Consider the following 8,274-nt stretch of genomic DNA (forward strand, 5'->3'; position numbering starts at 1 on the left):
AACTTAAAGCCAAGTATATAACAACTAGAAATAACCTCTAGGGTACAAAGTACAACAGCAGCAACAAATTATTGAGTTACAAAACTTAGACAAACTAGTTTGATGAAGCTGTTTGATGGAAGTTTGAAAAACATAATTATAGTAATTTTTCCCTTAAATCCACTTACAATTTGCTTAATAATGATCATTATTTTTCTCATCCTCTTTGAAATAAAAATTGAATATTGAATATTCCTTAGAGATGTAAATCTTTCTTTTGGCTAATGCTCCAAAATAAACTTGGGATGAATGAAGCTCGAAAAGGTAGAGGTTTAAGTGTTTCTCCCTCTTGCATATGGTGTAATCATGAAGTTGAAGATTTTCTCCATGTTCTTCAAGAAGCGTGAGGAAATAAAACACTACTAGAAAAATTGAATTTAGCGAGGGACTCTAAATGTCATTTTTTGTAGCTAAATTGTATTTTAGCTACAAATTTTATCCCTTGTTAAATTCATAGCTAAAAAAGGGCTCGCTAACTTTAGCGAAAAATTGTATTTTTCTCGCTAATTAGTGAGGGATTGAATCTCTCGCTAAAATTAGCTAGGGACTGAATCCCTCACTAAATATGTTTATATTTAAAAATAATTATGCCACATTATCCGCCATATGTGATGTCAACTTGTGACATGTTATCAACAACCTCATGCTTTATTAACTACCATGTCACCTACTATCTTGTGCCCTATCACTCACTACATGTGCGACAACTTATGACACATCATTGTCCACCTTGCGCCATGTCACTTACTCCTTACCATATCATATATTCATCATGTTTATGCCAAAGCCAAGGTTTGAACCATTGACCTCATACCTTTCAAGCTTTATGCTCTCCTTCTTTGCCAATTGAATTGAAAGGCACCTTTAAGCATTATATGATAAATTAAATATATATATATATATCTATATATTATTTAACTACATAAATATATCAAATAATATATTATAAAAATACACACATATACATATTAAATTTTATTTTTAATTATTAATATGTTAAAAATATTTATATTTTATTTAAATTATTCTTTATATTATATTTTTAATAAAATATTATTTTATTAATGAAAATCAACTTAAAATAAAGAAAATATTAAATAATTTTATTATAAATATTTTAGTTAATTTTTAAATTTAATTATTATTTTTAAATGAAAATAATTAAATGTATAATTAAAAGTCATTGTCAAAAGGTAATTTTTTTGTAGTAATTAGCTAGGGATAGAATCCTTTGCTAAATTATCTTATTTTAGAGAGGGATTGACAGTCCCTCGCTATTTTCCTCTCTAATTCTCTTATTTTAGAGAGGGATTGACAATCCCTCGCTAATTTTCTCGCTAATTTTAAGTCAAGCTACGAAATCAACATCCCTCGCTAATTTCCTCATTAACTTGGTATTTTAGAGAGGAATAGATGATCTCTCACTAAATTTCCTCGCTAATTTGCATTTTTCTAGTAGTGAAATTCTTATGGAGCTCAATCATCAAATCAAGTATTCTCCCAATTTTTTTCAATGATTGGTGCTACTTGAAGGCTTCTTCAACAATGGGGCAGGTGGATGGAAAATGAAAGGAATTATTTGTAGTTATTTGTTGGCTCCTATGGAAGAGAAGAAACGACAGAATTTTTGAACATATCAATACATGCACCTGCCAAATATTTTCTAGGGCCAAGGCTATTATTTATGGTTATAATGAGGCATGACTGAGTCTGATGCATCACATGAAGATTAAGAGTGTCATGAAGGATGTGGGAACTCCTTATTGCTAGAAGGTTGGGTGAGTGTTCATGTTGATGGTGCTTTTTCACATCTCAGTAATGATACGAGCTATTGGGGTATCATTAAGAACAATCATCAATCTCCCCAATAAGCTTTTATGCTTAAAATTCTTGAAGAAGATCCTCTTGAAGTTGAACTTTGGGTTTGCCTTTTTGGTCTACGAAGAGCTTAGGATGGTAGACATAAGAAGGTGAGTTTAAGGAGTGATTCACAAGATGCCTTGAATCTGATTAAGGATGGTAACAGTGACATTCATGCAAACTAGGATTTGATCGAAGAGGATTAGAATCTTCTTCATCGCGATTAGATTGTTGACCTAAACCACATAATGAAAATGTTGAAGCTGATTATCCTGCGAAACATGCTCTTGCAATGCCTTTGGATCTTCATTTTCTACCTTTGGAGGAATCATGTTATTTTTCTTTTTGTAACGTAGGTTAGTTGTTTTGTCACTTTCTTCTTTTATCCAAAAAAAAAGGCAAAATATAAAATTAAATCATTGATTCTTCTTCTTCAATTGAGATATTTGAAACTATTATATATTGATAAAAATAGGGTTAAATGAAAAAAATATTTCAAAATATTTTTACAAAAAGGCGCCTAATATCCTAAACTTTTTCTAAAAGCAATGTCATTCTAAACTTTTAGAAAGGTGCAGTGTTTTCTCACCATCAACTTAAACTATTATTAAATCTTTACTTTGACTAGAAAACTTTACATATGCCCTTCTCTCCCTCTTTTTGCACAATATATTCTTCCTATTCAACAATCATGGATTTACTCATTGTTGAGGGAGTGCAAATGCACCCTCTGACTTTAGAAAAATTATAAGTCGTGTATGTAAATTTTACAACTTTATATACTTACTTTTGAAATTTTACACTCTTTAAATTAAATAAAAAATATTTGATATCAAAAGCTTATTAAATATATAATATTTTAAGATATATATATATATATATATAAAAGATATGAAGAATATATTTTACATAAAAGATCATATCAACATGTTCAATGTAATTTTAAAAAATGATGATTAATATACTTATGTTATTAAAATTTTATTCCTAGTGTAATTGTATTATTTTAAAATAATTATTAATTTTTAAATTAAATTATATTGCACCCTTTGACTTTGGGTTCTACCTGTCATTGCTCTTCGATATTGAACTATGGTTAAATGCTAATGTAATTATAGAATTTGAAAATAGGAAAGGGTTAACTGTGAATCGTTACAAATTGTATGGAGCTTTCATAATCCTTATTTAAGACTCAGCGTTGTATAAAATTTTACACGCCTCTTTTTCTTCGGTTTTGTTTTTTTCCCTTACCAACAAGAAAATTGAAAGATGGGAATTTCATTAACCAGAGAAAGAAAAAAAAAAGTTCACAAAACATGAAACAAAAACAAAGTCATAAGCCTTGAGGCAGAGACCTTAAACAGAAAACAAGATTCCAAGAATCAAAGAAAATATTAGCATATTCCTTCTCTGTCCCTGAAACGAAAACAAAGTCATAAGCCCTGAGGCAGAGACCGAGATTAGCATCTTTGGAGCTTATAACGGAAAAAAGCTCCTTATTGTCCATTTCAATAACCAAGCCTCATGATCAAAGTCTTTTGCAATGAATATGGCCTTCCTTCCTACAAGCTAACGATTTTGCCAAGAAACTTGAGTCCACAGCGACTTGCTCTTTCCAACCTTTCAGATAATTGCATGCCTTCATGATCTCGACAAACAATTCCAATGCCTGCACGATTAGAAGTTGATATGAATGCTCTATCACATTTTATTTTAACAGCATTCCTTTCAGGTGGCTTCTAGTTAAGCTTATCATTAAATGTAAGTCACAACTCAACTTGATGCTTCCAATTTAGAACATGTTTGGTTTCTGTTTTCAATTTTTTTTTGTTTTTTTTAATTTAAAACATGTTTTGAGTATTTTGAATTTAATTATTTTTAAAACTATTCTCATTTTTTATTTTTAAATTAATAAATAAAAACATTTTAAAACTGTTTTTCATTTTATTTTTTTTATTTTTAAAATACACTACATTTGATTATTAAAAACTATAGCCACCATAACCAATTACTATTATAAACTACTGTCATTAACCATCAATGACCATCATTGTCAGCTAATTTTTAATTCTAAAACTATTTTTGAATTAACGCAATCAAATAGATTTTCTTTGTATTTTGTTTTGAAGAATAGTTTTAAAAACTATGCTATGCAAAACAATTTTAAAAAGAAAAAAAAAATAGGCCCTTAATTTCCATAACTCAATGGTTGCTGCATCAGTACAACAAATAACAGTGGTAGGATTAAGTTCAGTAGTTGAGATGATTGATGTATATCTAGTCTTTCAAATATATCAACATAGGCATGCTACAAAAGACAACCAAAATCATCTAATCAAAGGACTAGTTTGACCAAGAAATTGAAAACACCAACTATCAAGGGTGTGTTTTGATTTAAAAAATAATAATTCAAAACTGATGTTACAATTAATTGAGGTTTACAAACTATAGTTAAAATAAAAGTACGTGACGTTAACATAATTTTTATATAGATACCTTTTATTTAAAAGTGAGTTGGCAAACTGAAATTTATTTAGATAATCTAATTCAAAAGTTAATTTAAATGTATAATGACTAAAAAGAACATATATTTTATGATCTATGTCGTAACTAATTTGTTTTTAGAAAAAATATTAAACTTTAAATTATAATTTTTTAAAAAGGGTATGATTAAAAATTTTAAAATAAACTGATAAATTAATTAAATGAAAGAAGGAAAAAATAATATTGATCAACACATCAAGCATGTTAACTAGGAGTGGAGACAAGGGGAACTGATAGGGGCTATGGCCATCTAAATTTTTAATTTTTTTCTTAATAAAATATAAGAGTTATATATTTTTGACCCTTCAAGTTGACACATTATGTAAGCCTTAAGACACTAGATAGAAATCTTATTTCAATTTTATATGTAATCTTTTACATATATATTATGTATAGTTCAATTGTTTCAGTAGTTTGAAGATATAAGTATCATAAGATTTACTTTTTTTTCAATGTAATTGCTCTTAAAGTATTGATGCTGTTTGATTTTTCTTTTATTTTATATTCGATGAGAAAAATTATGAGAATCATTACCAACAAACATTGTCAAGCATTGTAACAAAAATTCTAAGACATATTGAATGCTATGTACTTGATATTTTTTATAAAATCACTTATCCAAAAGTTAAGAAATTATGGTTAAGATACATTCTTCGAGAAAAAAATTAATTTTTTTTCTAGTGACCGAGCTATTAAAATTTATTATATAAATGGTTTTAACCACGATATAATTAGATTTCATCGATATAAAAAATTTCTAACAATTAAATATTATTAATATGTTGATATATTTATTCACTACATTTATTAATTAAAAAATTAAATAATAAATTCAGTAAGCAAATAATAGAACTTCTTAAGTTGCATAAAATTTTAGATCTCAAGGATGCATTTAAATTATTCAATACTCATAGAGAAGATAAAATGTTTACCAATTTAATGATAGTTTATATTGAAAAGGAAATTGTTGAAAGTTTATTATAGACATGATAATTAATTATTCTTATATCATGAAAAATCAATGAGCAAGAAAAGTATATATTTACTTTTGTTATACATTTGTAAAATTGAATATAAATATATATGTTAAAATATTTATGTTGTATTAGTAATATATATAAATTTAACTTTTTTTTATTGTTATATATATATATATATATATTTTATCATCTTGTCTCCCCTAATAAAATTTTTTGATTTTGCCCATGATCTTTACCATGCCCATTGACCACTTAGCTATACACATGTTATAATAAAAATAGGGAAAATGACAATAAAAATTTTTTAAATTATATAAATGACAATTAGGTCTCTTAAAATATGTAACATCCTGATTTTTATATAATAAAGAAATTGTAAAATTTAGGTTTTGAGGAAAAAAATGATAATAATAGGAATTTATATTATTTGAGATTATTTAGAAATAATATTATGATTAGGTATTTAATTATGAATTTAAAAATTTAAATTTAAAACCACATAAGCAATATTTAGTTAAGATATAATACATAAATCATTTTTTTATGTGTGTGTTAAAAAAAAGAGAGAGAAGGTAGAAAGAACAAAAAAGGGGGGTGGAAGGTTGTTGTTTCTAAGTCCCACATTGGTTAGATGAGGGAAGAGAAGAAGTGCCTTCATGTATAAAAAGGAGGGGGTGTGTGCATTAGGAAGCATGAGAGGCTAAGATGCAATTTAGAGAAAATTGCAACTTATGGCCCAAAGGTTTGAATAATTAAATTCAGACCTATAGTTTTTTTTAATATAATTTTGGGATTCACAATCCCATTTTTATATGATTTTTCTCTCTTCCTCTCACGTTGCTCGGCGTTTTCTCGTAAGGGGGGATTATTTTCTTTTTCTTCAGGTATGTTCTAACTTTCCTGTTTAGATTAGCATTTAAAAATTTATTTAATTACAAAATTAATTTTATAGTTATTTTTTAAATAATATTAGCTTTCTAGTGATATGATTATTTTGTAGGATAGAGTAAATATTTTGATTAGAATTTTTCTATAGGATAGTTAATCTGATGATATGATGGATTAAAAATATAGATTAAAACTCTTAGGGATATAATAAATATTATAGAATATTTTCTTGAGGTTGAAACTCATGTTCAAGAATTTTTGAGTTAAAATCTAGATCTATATGGTTGAATTTATGTGCAATCTGAGATGTAGGGATAAACTTATGATTATTAAATATTTATTTAAGTATGAATAGGTATTTTTGAGGTTATAGAAAGGTGATTTGAGGCTTCAGGATAATTTTAAAATTTTTAATTTATTTTTGGACGAATTTTTAGAATATAGAAGGATGAAATTGTGATACTAGAAGTGATTTGAGGATAAAAAAATAGTTTATTAGGGTATGGGAATTTTAGAAAAGAATTTGGGAAGTTAAATGAGGCATAAATCTTAAATTAGTGTTAATATGGATTATAGATCTAAGACTTTCTAACTATTTAAATTAGAATTATTTATTTTAATATAAAATTAATATATAGTATTGTGAAATAATTATGTAGATTATATTGACAAAGATAGTGGTGAAAAAGGAGTTGTGAAGGGGAACTTGATATTCAAGACACAAGGTAACCATTATTAATGTGTTATGATGGGTGTGTTTGTGAATGGTTATGTGTTGTTTTGTTGTTTGAAAAAATTATGAATTATTGAAAATAAATACTGTATATACTTGTTTGAAATTATTGCCAAGTGGGTTAAAAATTTACTTTTGTTTATCATGATGAGATATTATTGTTCGGATATATTCCTGTTTGGATATTTGAATGATACATGACTTGTCAGGGTATTTAATGTATGGTGTTAATGGGAATTTCTGTTCGGTTAATTATTACCACGTGGTAAGCCCTCATTGGACCCAATGAGTGGCGTGTCGCTTGGTCCAACTCACCTTTGGCCGGGTGATTTGGCGTTCGAGCATGGCGAAAGGAGGATATAAGGTGCAGTCATGCAAATTAAATACTTGTTCGATTTGTTTGAAAATATTGTTCGGTTAAATGTTTTGTGTGCCCACTTAGCAATCGCATGATTAGTTACATCCGCATGCATCATTACATATTAATTTTTGGTTACTGGGACTTTTAAGTCTCATTCCTCGTGGTTAATATTTTTACAGGAGCGAGTCCGGCCAAGAAAGCACCAGAGGTGTAATTATGGTGCATGAAACACCATCTTTTACGTTGCCTCTTATTTTGGATTATACAATGTGTCTTGTGCCAACTTAGGACATATCTTCTTTGTGGAGCATGTAAACTCTAATCCTTTTTATTAAATGCATTTATATGTCCAAGAGGATTATGTCTGTCCCTTTTGATTTATGACCTGATTTGAATAACATGCTATGAGGATCATGTCTGTCCCTCATGGTTCTAATTGCTTTTTGAGATATTTTAAGACCTGTGGTATATTGTCTTGGATGTATCATGGTAGAAATTTTTCTACCATGATAATGATTTTAATAATTTATGAAAAATTGGTTTGTAAATTTGAGGGTGTTACAAAATATTATAATTCCATTGAAATTCCTAAGGATCTTTGTGTCAATAAATTTTAATTTAAAAAGATCTTTTTACCCTTATTAACAAGTTATAATTTCTTATTTAATTATTGTAATTTTTGAATAAAATTTATTATTTCATAAATAAAAGTTGTGAATAGAGCTTGCTATTTTAAAAATTTATTTTTAATAATTAAAATTACACTTGCAAGTTATGATTTTTTGTTTAACTTTTAAGATTTACAAAATAAAAGCTGTTATTCCTTAAATAAAAGTTGTGATTAGAGCTTGTTTTTCAATAAAAAAAAT

At 27.3% G+C, this 8,274-nt stretch overlaps 1 long non-coding RNA gene across 1 annotated transcript; it reads left to right on the forward strand.

Annotated features, from left to right (window-relative positions):
• Positions 1–6,170: 6,170 nt before the first annotated feature.
• On the forward strand, positions 6,171–7,833 carry LOC129310714 (uncharacterized). Its single transcript, XR_008593173.1, has 3 exons — positions 6,171–6,307; positions 6,971–7,036; positions 7,585–7,833. It is a non-coding gene; the product is annotated as an uncharacterized LOC129310714 (long non-coding RNA).
• The last annotated feature ends 441 nt before the right edge of the window (positions 7,834–8,274 follow it).

This window comes from Prosopis cineraria, unplaced genomic scaffold (genome assembly GCF_029017545.1).
Source record: "Prosopis cineraria cultivar Desert tree isolate PC_DT_omini unplaced genomic scaffold, ASM2901754v1 PC5, whole genome shotgun sequence".
In the NCBI taxonomy this organism is placed as follows: Eukaryota; Viridiplantae; Streptophyta; class Magnoliopsida; order Fabales; family Fabaceae; genus Prosopis; species Prosopis cineraria.